Source organism: Macadamia integrifolia, chromosome 13 (assembly GCF_013358625.1).
Source record: "Macadamia integrifolia cultivar HAES 741 chromosome 13, SCU_Mint_v3, whole genome shotgun sequence".
NCBI lineage: Eukaryota > Viridiplantae > Streptophyta > Magnoliopsida > Proteales > Proteaceae > Macadamia > Macadamia integrifolia.
Genome location: NC_056569.1, coordinates 23,544,716 through 23,556,254, shown reverse-complemented (window position 1 = coordinate 23,556,254; position 11,539 = coordinate 23,544,716). Strand labels below are relative to the sequence as shown.

At 38.9% G+C, this 11,539-nt stretch overlaps 1 long non-coding RNA gene across 1 annotated transcript; it reads right to left on the bottom strand.

Annotated features, from left to right (window-relative positions):
- Nucleotides 1-2,096: 2,096 nt before the first annotated feature.
- Nucleotides 2,097-11,284, bottom strand: LOC122059201. Its single transcript, XR_006133998.1, has 3 exons — nt 10,820-11,284; nt 10,613-10,672; nt 2,097-2,578 (listed from the first exon to the last, which is right to left on the bottom strand). It is a non-coding gene; the product is annotated as an uncharacterized LOC122059201 (long non-coding RNA).
- Between the last annotated feature and the right edge of the window lie 255 nt (nt 11,285-11,539).

The window sequence follows — 11,539 nt, the reverse complement described above, 5'->3', positions numbered from 1 at the left end:
CTGTTGAATTATGGTTCCACCTATACCCTACCTGACACTAACTACAAAAAGATTTGAAATATTAAATGGACTAATGGAGCGGCTCGATAGCCACTGCCTGATTCATTGTATAGCGGCTACAGCCCCCCACTACTCCTCCATGTGGATGGAGCAGTACAAGCTGGACTAACATATATGCATGCAAGCCCTTAGCCCTCAGCCAAAGGTTCTTCACTCCACGCACCAAGTGGAGCTGCTCATTCATTGCCTCTTGCACTTTCTACCATATATTGGTTTCTTTCATTATGGTACCAACTTTTAGATGACATAAAGGTTTCAGAGTCAGGTGGGTCCCACATTTTATGGTCGGTGTAAAATCTAGTGGAGAGACGCGTTAGACCTAGGGTTCTGTTGCTCTCTCCAATGGATAACCATTTTATGGGTGTACATGCTTGAAGGTTGGTCACTCGATCAATTCTTTTCAAATGCATCAGTGCTTGACTTGTACCTATTTCCTTGTTTTCTAGGAAGTGTGATCTTACCACATCTGTTGACTCCTCTGTTGATCTGTACTTAATCTTTACCCTTGAACTTGAAGTAAAAAAAAGGAGGAAAAGAATAAGTGCATGGGAAACAATTATTTCCCCCGTTTTCTTTTTTATATTTGCAAAAGATTTCTTTTCCCAAAATATTCTTTTTAGTGCCAAGAGGCTTAAGACCACTAAAATCAATGGAATATGTAATTTTCTATTTTCTGAGGTGAATGAACACAAGATCCTTTCTTTTCTATCCCTATGAAAAAACTATGAATCTCCTTGACACCGGTGGTGACTCTTGTTCCCACCCCTTAAGTTGAAACTATCCTACCCATGCTAATCAAAGGATTCAGATCTCCATGGAGGCATGGGTGAAGAGAAAGTAGGTCTCAAATATTTTTAATCTGGATATAATGGGAAAATAAAAAATAAAGATCGTTTTCATGCTATCATGGAGAAGGATTCACCCATGAATCTGAAGTCATTATTACTCACCTTACAACTTGAGCTCCAAAATACCCTTTTCTCGAGTTTGATCAGGTATGTGTCATGTGCCGACAACACTAGTCCCTTTTATTTCTATAAATACCATTCTTCACTCCTTAAATGGCAATAAATGGGACAAATATTCAATCCTAAAACATACATTCACCTGAATGTTCGTGCAGGAAATCTCAACTCCCCCTTCCATCGTTATGACACCCATTGGTAAGGGAATCCAAGTCTTGATCAACTCACCGAACATGAAGGCTTCATATATGGTTTCATGACAACAAGTGTCCTGCCTTTGTAAATGCCCCTTCATGCTGCCTTTAAGAATATGTGGAGGGGTATTTCTGGAAGAAAATGGGAACGTGTTGTTATTGTTTCTGTACGTGAAGTCACTACTGTCGATTCGGGCTCAGGGAGTTCCTCTTTCCCCATGGGTTGAGGAAAACCAATCCCCAAGAACAATTATTCCGAAACTCTCAGACAAAAAGTGAATAGGCCAAGGTGTTGAATCCATGTTCCATCCCCTTTTAACTGTTTAAGGAGTACAGGTACAAGAAGAAGAACCAATATGGCCACCTCGGACTTTTGGTCAGGTTGTGTATGCTAATCAAAGTTGATGAATGACTCCATGCATCAGTAGATCTAATTGTTTTTTTAAAGTTGCAGCTGTGTTGTGCATACATTAAACAAGCTTCCATGGAATGTCAATATTCCTTCATGTTGGCTACCCCCTGTCGGCTTAGGCAAGCAGCTCCGAACTTCCACTGCCGATACGTTCATCAGAGAGAAACCTACCTGTAACAGCCACTAAGAGTAGTTTAGAGAGCGGAGTGACTAACTCTTGAGGGAGAGGCAAGAACAGAACAGTCTTCAGGGTAGCTGACGTGTGTGTAGTAGCCATTTCCTAGTAGCTTAGTAGCTCTTTCCTCTGTTTACAAACGGTTATGAAGTCCTGCTGTGGGAAAAGTGAAAGTAAAGGTTAGCCTTTCTTAGGAGCTTTCAAGGTTTTAATGAATTTGCATCTTTCCTCTTGAAGTTACTAAGTGTTATGCTTCAGAAGATGATCCACAGAAACAAATAGTAGAGTCCTTTGTGTTAACATCATTCCTCTAATTGAATTCATGATCCAAATATGAAAATATCATTTGAAGTGATGACCAGGAAATAAGCAATTGCTTTAATCTTTCATTGCACTATACTTTCTTTCCCTAAAGATATTCTCAAACCACATGGTCCAAATCACAAAATTCTGTAAAGCATTACACCTGCCAACAGAAGAGCAACCCAGTGCACGAGGCTCCCGCTATTGCAAGGGTTTGGCCTCTGGGAGGGGCAAATGTATGTACGCATTCCTACCCTCTGCTTTGCAGAAAAGGCTGTTTCCAAGGACAACATGAGACTTTAAACAGAAAACAAAAAGCTACTTTCATCTCTGCTGCTGCAATGTTAGATCATGGTTGGACCTCCACATCCACACCTGCAGGGAGGTCGAGCTGCGTCAATGAATCTATTTCAATCAGGCACACCCAGTAAGATCTCAGTCTAATTCTACTCTTCTGCTTTGGTACCACCTGAAAACAGAGAAAATCCCCAGTTGATTACTATGGCAGAAGTGTAACAACCCTAAGTATGACGAGGAAATATATGATATTGTATATCAGTAAAATCATATATGCTAGTGACAGTTCCCTTAGCTGTTACGTTAAACACCATTTAGCGTTTTAACACATGGATACAGAGCACCGGAAAATCAGAAGACACCCTATGTGGGCTGCAAATTACCAAGACAGAGCAGCATGCAAAAAATTACTAAATTAGTAGAACTCAACCTTTACTCAAAATCACCTCCTCCTCCACAAATTTGTCGCCGACCTTCATGGAAATAACGTTATCAGTGACTAATCCCCTTAAGAACCCTGTACTAAACTAAGTGAAACTCCAAATATTTTAAAAAGTAATTTATGGTGGATATCAGTTGACGACAATACCTAACAAAGTGTGGGCTTGTGGACCTTCTATAACAGTAACGTATCTCAGCAACAATTCTATCAATGAAATATCAGTCAAAATTGGCTCTTTGAGTTCTATACAGGTGACTTTTCTGCATATCCATTGCGACTTAGTGGTCGTGGTTGGGAAACAGCCTCTCCATAAAGTAGGGGTAAGGCTGCGTACATTATGACCCTCCCCAGACCCCACATGGCAAGAGCCTCATGCACTGGGTACACCCCCTTTATCAACATTGCCCCACCTTCTCCCACCAAGGGCTAATAGACCAGCTTTTCCTCTGCCCTGAAATCAGCCTTACCTCAAAATCACCTCTACTAATAATTTGTTGCCAAAGCTCATATGTACCACAGAAATAAAAGAAACCCAAGAAGAATCCACACAAGAACCAGGTCAAACTCAGTGAAGCTCAAAAAATTTGAACAAAATTATGGTGCACGTCACCCCCCCCCACCCCCCACCCCCCACCCCCCACAAGGGGAAAGAAAAACAATGGCCTACAAACCAGCTTTCTTTGTCAGCCCTTTTTCATTTAATCTCATTTGGAAAGTCCAAGGTCCTCCCAAATACAAATTTCTTCTTTGGGAGGTCAGCCACCAGCAGCAATGCACTCCAATGAAGAAGACAACATAATTAGGCTCTGCAACCAAATGTGTCAGGTGAGTCTGGTTCCGCTGCACATGCGGTCAGCGCTCGACACATGTCACACCCACTGCTATTTAGAGTGCCTTAAAGGGATTTCCTGGAAGCAAAAAGAACATGTGTTGAGTCATGAGTGGTGAGCATATGTGCAATGTCCACTCTCTTGCCAGATGTGCTTTGTGGGTGGTGAGACTATAGCTAATATCTTCATTCACTGCATGTTTGCTAGAAATATTTGCACTTATTTCCTCAATCTCTTTGCTTCAGTTGGTGTGTTCCATTTCTCGTATTATGGGCTCCCATAGAGCTCAGCATCCACCTCATCTTAGTGAAAATGGAAGATTGCTTTGGTGATATATGCTTCTGGGAAGGACTGGAGCATTTGAAGGGAAAGAAATACCCTAATTTTTATAGATAATTACAAAAACTAAATTATTGCAAAGAAAATAACATCTTGTGTGGCTTAGTGAGCACTGACTCGTTATCTGGGTGTGGACCTTTTTAAGGGAAGAGTGAAAAAAGAATATGTTCTTTCCCTTCTTGATAAATTCAAAGTTCGTCTTTAGGGATGGAAGGGAAAACTTATTTCCATGGCAGGCAAGGTGGTGAAATCAGTTATTTTTACCATCCCAATCCACAAATTTTCCATTTATTTGAGGCCGGCATCTCTTGTTAAACTGATGGAGAATTAGATGATTTGGAGTGGAGATCCAATTAAAAAAAAAAAGAGTTAATAGTACAGTGGGAGCAAGTCTGTGGGCCTATATCTGAAGGGGGGCTCAGAATCAGAAGACTCAGAGATATCAATAAAGCTCTTCTCTGCAAGCTATGCTGGGCTATAATAAAAATGAAAATTCTCCTATGTGAACTTACATGAGAGCCAAAAATCTTCATGCAGAAGGTTCATTAAAAAGAACTGCCCAATTTTCCTCTATTTGGTCTCGTATAAAATGGGAGTTTGTTTCAGATAAAGAACGATGGTTGATCGGAAATGGATCCAAAATAAAATTCTGGACAGATATTTGGGTGGGGGACCAATCCATAGCAGCTGCCACTAGGCTGGATCATAGCATTTTCACCACTGTAAAAACGAAAGTCTCAGATTTCATTTCTAATGGCAACTAGAGTCTTCCTTCAGTTTCTTCTATTGTTTTGCAGAATATTTTCTCAAAAATTGTAAAGACCAAGCTCTCTCTGTCTCATGGATGACTGGCATTTCTGGTCCTTAAATCTATCGGGCAAATTCTCCATTAAATCAGCTTGGAGCAGCATTCAGTCCCAAGCTCCCAAGCCTCCACGGGTCAAAACAGTGTGTGCTTCATATTTACAGCCAAGACATTACCTTTTCTGTTGGCCTTTGATGCATAACTGTTTATCTACTGACAATATGGGGTGAAAAAGGAGTGCGGCTGGCTTCTAGACGCAACTTGTCCCTGAGAGAAGTAGAGTCTTCTAATCATATTTTTTTGGAGTGCCAATTCTCTAAGAAGGTTTGGCTGTTTTCTTGAACTTTTTTAAGGTTCCATGGCCGAATATTTCTTCCACTCAAGATATGATTTTTTGGTGGAAGTCAAAGTCCACCTTTGAAGACTATGTGGTTGGCTTGTTTTGTCTTATCCCTTTGCATCTGTGGCAAGAAAGGAACTCTAGAAGGTTCGAAGGCAAAGGTCATTTATCTAATCACCTCAAATCTCTTATTCTACATGTTCTTAAAGATGCATCCACTTTGACTTTGTGTAAGATTTCTACAGTTGAAGACTCATTAGCATCGAAATTATTAGGCTTATCTACTGCTAAGCTGAGTTCTTCAGAATTGTAAAAGTTATATGGCAGAAAGCAGCTATGGGTACTGTTAAGCTCAATATTGATGGGTGTGCTTTAGGTAACCCAGGTCACTCCAGTGCTGCAGGTATTTTCAGAAATGTGCTGGGAAAGCCCATTGGGAGCTAGGCAACCTTTGTAAGAATCAAAACAAACTTCACTACAGAATTTTCTGCTTTTTTCCTGAGAATGGAATTGGCTAAGTTGAAAGGTATCAGCTGTATTTGGGTTGAATCGGATTCTTCTGCGGTTGTAATAAGTGTGATTAACCACTCTATTCCATGGATGCTTATGCAACAGTGGTAATTCGTTAAACCTTACCTAGACTCCATTAAGTGGAACATTACACACTGCTATAGAGAGGTGAATTCAGTGGCAGATGCCCATAAGAAGAAAAGTGCAAATCAGCATGCGTCCTCCTCTTGGGTCTCTTCTCCTAGATTCGTTCATTATGATGTTATCTGGGGCTATCAGGGAAGGCCACGGTTCAGATTTATTTTTTGATTGTTTAGCAGCTGAGATCTGCCCTCTATTCTGTTGAGTTGTCTCTAGGCTCCTGCAGATAGCAATGCTGTAGGTGGGTACTTGAGATAGCCATGCTGAAGTATCGAATCTGATATTAGCAGTTAGATCTTAGCAATAATAACGCAACAGAGTAATCAAATCGATACAGTCATCAGAATTGCAGAAATTCAGAATCTGGAGAAAAAAGCAGAATTGGAATTCTTAAATAAATCCGATCAGCAGGCCTGATCAAGATCAAACTATGGTCGACAGTCTTTTCTGAGATGACGAACAACTCTTCAAAAGTTGAGGATGACCTGATGGCCAGATTCCCTTGATTGAATTTCATGTCAGAAAACACTTGCATATGATAGCAGATCAGATCATGTATTACAGAAGAATACTTGATTAATGGAGGAGAGGAGGAAGAGGAATAAGAACAAAGAAAAACACTGGGGCTTCTCACCGCATGGTGGTTGGAAGGATCGAACACCAATCACCCTTGATACACACAAGGATTTTTTACCAGATACAAGGAAGTTCTTCACACGAGGAAGACAACCGCAGAGACAAAGCTTTCATTAATCAAAATTTGGTACAATTCTGACCCCCCCCCCTTACAAACTTGTATAGAAAACTCAAAAATAGACTCAAAAACTAAAAATGAAAGGCCTAAGCCAATCCTTCACTAAAAAGGTATCCTAAACTGACTAGGAACTGAAATAATAAAGGAAACTGACTCAAAACAGGTTTAGCCTTGTAGAATCCTAATCCAGACTAACTAAAACCCTTTATAACAATTAGAATAAGGAAACAAAGCTAAATAATCCTGTATACCTAGTCTATACCCATATTATAGGCCCATTAAAGTGACCCATTATGATGAAAATGCATGGGATGAAAGGCCCAACACATACATAACACAAAGCTTATTTTTAATAAAATAAGATCATTTAAGTGATTTAACTGCATCAGTTATACTAGTAGTAAACTACCTCCAATGTAAGCTATTGGCTGGAGTGCTAGTCATAGTTTTATTCCTGATTTAATTTTTTTATTTAAGCATATGTCAAGGTTATGCCATGTACACTAATTATGAAGAAGAAGCTTACAGCATAATTGGTATCGATTTCAGGCTGGCTCAGTGGATTTCTGAGTGATGCACCTGCGGATTCATGTGTGCTTCTTGCTGTGGATTGAGCAAGGCAATCAAGTGTATTCCTTCTTTATATTTCCTGCACTTCATTCCTATCAACTGAAACAGGATCAGTATATCATCTCCTATCCTGCACATACTTTCTAATTCTGTTCTTACTTCTTAGATCATATTATACTGCTGGTTGTGTTTCCAGTGCTGAAACTTCAGATCTGAGTAGAATCCTTTTCATACCAATAATATAATTTTCTGAAATCTTCAGAATTTGAACTTGGTTTTCAATTCTGATTTCAGATCTGTCAACCAGATTAAGTTCTTAATCTATTCATGGTATCAAATCTGATTTTGACATTGATTCCTAGAGTCCTATTACTGATATATGATTGCTATTCTGATCCTTTGTTAATTGCTGATTTGCTGGTCTGGAACTTTAAAACTTATTTCGTTGTTGTGCTGAAAAACCTTTAATTCAAGAATCCTATTGACAATAGGATAATCCCATAACTCCAGATATAACTGTCAGATCTCAGTCAGATTGAGGAGTTATTCCTACCTATGAGAATGACCTTGGACCAGCTTTCTGTTCAGATCAGAATCCTTGTTTGAATATTATTTATTTCCTCCTGAATTTCGATTCTTTAGTTCACTGTGGTTTTGGATATTTCTTGATTTCTAAATCCTAACATCTAAGGCTTCTAGGAACCCATCACCCTCCCCTAATAGAGGGTCCAATACAAGGCTCCATGGTCTACCCAAACTACCATGATATTGCAAAATGGAATCTTGCCAAATGATAGTGGTATTTCTGAAAATCCAGTGTTACTTTGCACTAACTTTCAAAGCACTCCCCTACAAGTTTGGCATAGAAATCTGACCAGTGAAATGGTGTGGTGACTGTCTATATCCACTCCTCCCATCTGTTCTCGTGGTAGGCTACTTCTGTTTCAGTCCAGTAATTGGATCTAGAGCAGGAAGAATGTTGAGAAACAACCTAACACAGATTCAAGGTTCAATATCAAGTACATGTGCAGCGGAAGAAATATGTCCAATACCCAGACCTGAATCCCCATTAGTTCAGCACTTTTGCTCCAAATTTTGGACTAGTCTTGGGTCTTAAACTGAACCCACAGTTCAGGACTGGGTTTAGTTCCTTTCAGTCCATGTGTGGGCTTTATTTAAGTTGGCATTTCTTTTTTATTTCATTGCTTCTAGAAGGCTGGCCAGGTGCGACAACTTCCAGCCCCTTAGTTTCTATTTCGTTATTTTATAGAAGGGTTTCTATTTTGTGAACATCTAAGGTTGTAAGGGATTCCTCCTTCCACACATGGGAGGTTCCTATTTTGCTACTTTCAACGAAGTAATATATAAAGAGTAGTAAAGAGTAGAAGATCATACTCCCCCCCCCCCCCACCAATAACTTTGACAAAACCTTAGCCTATTATTGTTGATTTTTTTGTGAGATGTACAGTGCTATTGTGAGAAGCAACAGCAACCTTGGTGAGAAGCCAAAAGGACTAATGAGATGCTAGTCAAGTTCTAGCTGGGAGGCATAGTTCATATGCTTCTTTCTATCTTCTCTTTTTCATTCAAGGTCGGATTTACACCCTCTCTATGGTAGTTAGGAAGGTTTTCTAAGGCCCATAAAACTATCCTATCTACCCTAAAACACACACAACTAACCCAAATAAGTTAATGGGCCTTGCATAACCTTATTAAAGGTAACTATAGATTATAACATAGCTAGGCAACGAAAATATTGATGATGGCACACATTGAATCATTTCCATTGTAGGAAATAAACAACACTATAGGAATGAAGTAAGACTTATACTATGACAAGTAATTCTTCAAACAACATCACACTTAGGAGAGTCAGTCTTTGGATCACATTCACAAACATCAACGATAGAGACAACAAACAAAACTAATGTATGCCATTAGGTCACTCTCCTTAATATTGTATTTGCCCTTTATAGGTGCAAATCAATCTCCCAAGATAAAACAATCTTTACATAGCCACCAAAAAGTCCTTGCACTTGACTTGAGAGTAATGTTGGGAGACAAGGAAATGTTTAACACTTAATAAAAATAAAATAAAAAACTCATAAATGGTTTGAAATATATGCAATGTTTTATGTAAAAATACAAGAGAGAACTATGAAAGTATTTGAAGCAAAAAGGCAACGGATCACGGATGGCTTGAGATGAAGTAATGATAAACACATGAGGGAACCACTCCTATAAACAGAGGAGTAACACCTCCTCAAGACATCCACTCAAAATAGCCTAAAAATACACACTTTAAAAAAAAAAAAAAAAATTGTAAATGGAAAAGACAAAACCAATAGGAAATAGCAGTACCACCCATTTAATTTGGTTTTGATCATTGAGAACCAATATTTTGAATTTTCTATCTTGTCTGTAACGAAAATTAATGTCAAAACCACACTTCCATTAAACCAATTCCATTTCCATGCAAGTTGCAACTTACATGACAAATGGAAACAGAATGAAGTAGAAAGGTGCCTTGTTGAGTTGCTAACCAAAATTTCCAACAAGAGACCCCAACGAATTAATGGACCTTTTAAGTTCTTGTGGTTTCAACATTATGTTCTTAATAGTAAAAACAAAATTCAAAATTTGGTCAAATAAGATTTACTTTAGTTGACACCATTTCTAATGGTTTTTGTCTTTTCTCATTTCACTTTGTTTTCAAAATTTGTATCATTTTAGGGTGTTTGGGACAGATGGCTTGAGAATGTATCACTTTTCTATTTATAGAGATGGTCACCACTTGTGTTGGGTCATGATATTGTCCCAAGCCATCACTTTGTTTCTTTTACTCTAAATACTCTCAAAGTTTTCTTATTGAGTTTTTCACATGAGAGAATTTTGCATTTCTTGCAAATCTTCATGAGTTTTTATTAAATGTTGAGAACTGCCCTATCCCCAACGTGACCATCAAGTCAAGTGCAAAGACTCTTGAATTGACTTGTAAAGGTTTTTGTATCTTTTGGGTTTTGGTTTACAAGTAAACTCAGTTCGCATATATTGGGCAAATACAATTTTAAGAAGAGTGACCTACTGACATGCATCAATCTTGTTTATTATATCTACCGTTGATATAAATGAACGTGATCCAAAGAACAACTCTCCTAAGTGTGACGTTGTTTGAAAATTATTTGTTATAAGACAAGTCTTACTTCATTCCTATAGTGGTGTTTATTTCCTACAGTTCTCCACAGTTGTCGTCCATGTTCTTCGTTTTATTTTCAATCAAATATACATAAATTTCACAACTTACCTTGTGATGAAGTTAATTTGGTATATCAGATACAAGAACTTACAATCAACATCACAGAAGAATCAACTACCCAATTGGTTTAATATCCCTAAAAGAACGCCTGGATAAATGAGTAAACATCATAGTAAGCACGACACCTGTCGTGAAATCGGATGGAGTAAGAATAAATACCTTGTCGTCATCAAAACCAGTGGCAGAGGTAGAGGAGCCGTGGGCTTCAGATTCCTCCACCTGAGAGGGGAAAAAAACGAAAAACAAATTAGAAAATGGAAAGTAGACGTTTCTCTCAAAAATCCAAGTTGCTCCCTCGATGCATCCAGCACGTTGGTTGAATGAATTATGGAAAAATAAAGGAGAATAAGTGCAAGCAATACAAACCGCAAAGGTATCGGGTCCCAATGTGGTTTCTGGTGGTACTGATTCTAGGGTTTCTTCGGATTCAATAACCTCTGGAACAGCAGAAGCCCTTCATGAGTGTCCAGATTTTTTGACTTGCAGCTTTAAGACATTTTGGGACAGAGAAAAAGCCGACTGCTTGGGCTTCGAAGGCATCGTGGAGCGGCTGAGCGGGTTAAGAGCAAGATCGGAAGAAATCGAAGGCACAGCCATTAGAGCTCCGACAAGAGCCCCAACCCCCTCCCTCGCTGGACTGTGGACACAGAGCAGAGACGCTGAGCTCTGTTCATGGGGTTATCGAGATGAATCTTGAACGTATGTCCTTGGGATTTCGTTACTTTTCCCACACTAGCGGGGAAATTTTCAATGGAGAAGGGATTCGGCAGATCATTTGAAAAAGAAAAAAAAAAAGATTTTGGATTTCTCGTGAAAAGGTGGAATCTCATATAAGGAAAAAAATCATCTGTAATTCCGATCTCGTACAATTCCATGCAATACCACCTTCAGGGGATGACACGTGTATTGATACCAATACAATGGTCCAGATCTGATTTAAATGTCTTTTCACTGATTTAATGTTTTATTAGTTGTACCAGATCTGAACCATTGTATTGGTATCAATACACGTGTTACTCCCTGAAGGTGGTATTACACGGAATTGTATGAGATCGGAATTGCAGACGATTTCAACCCCTCATATAA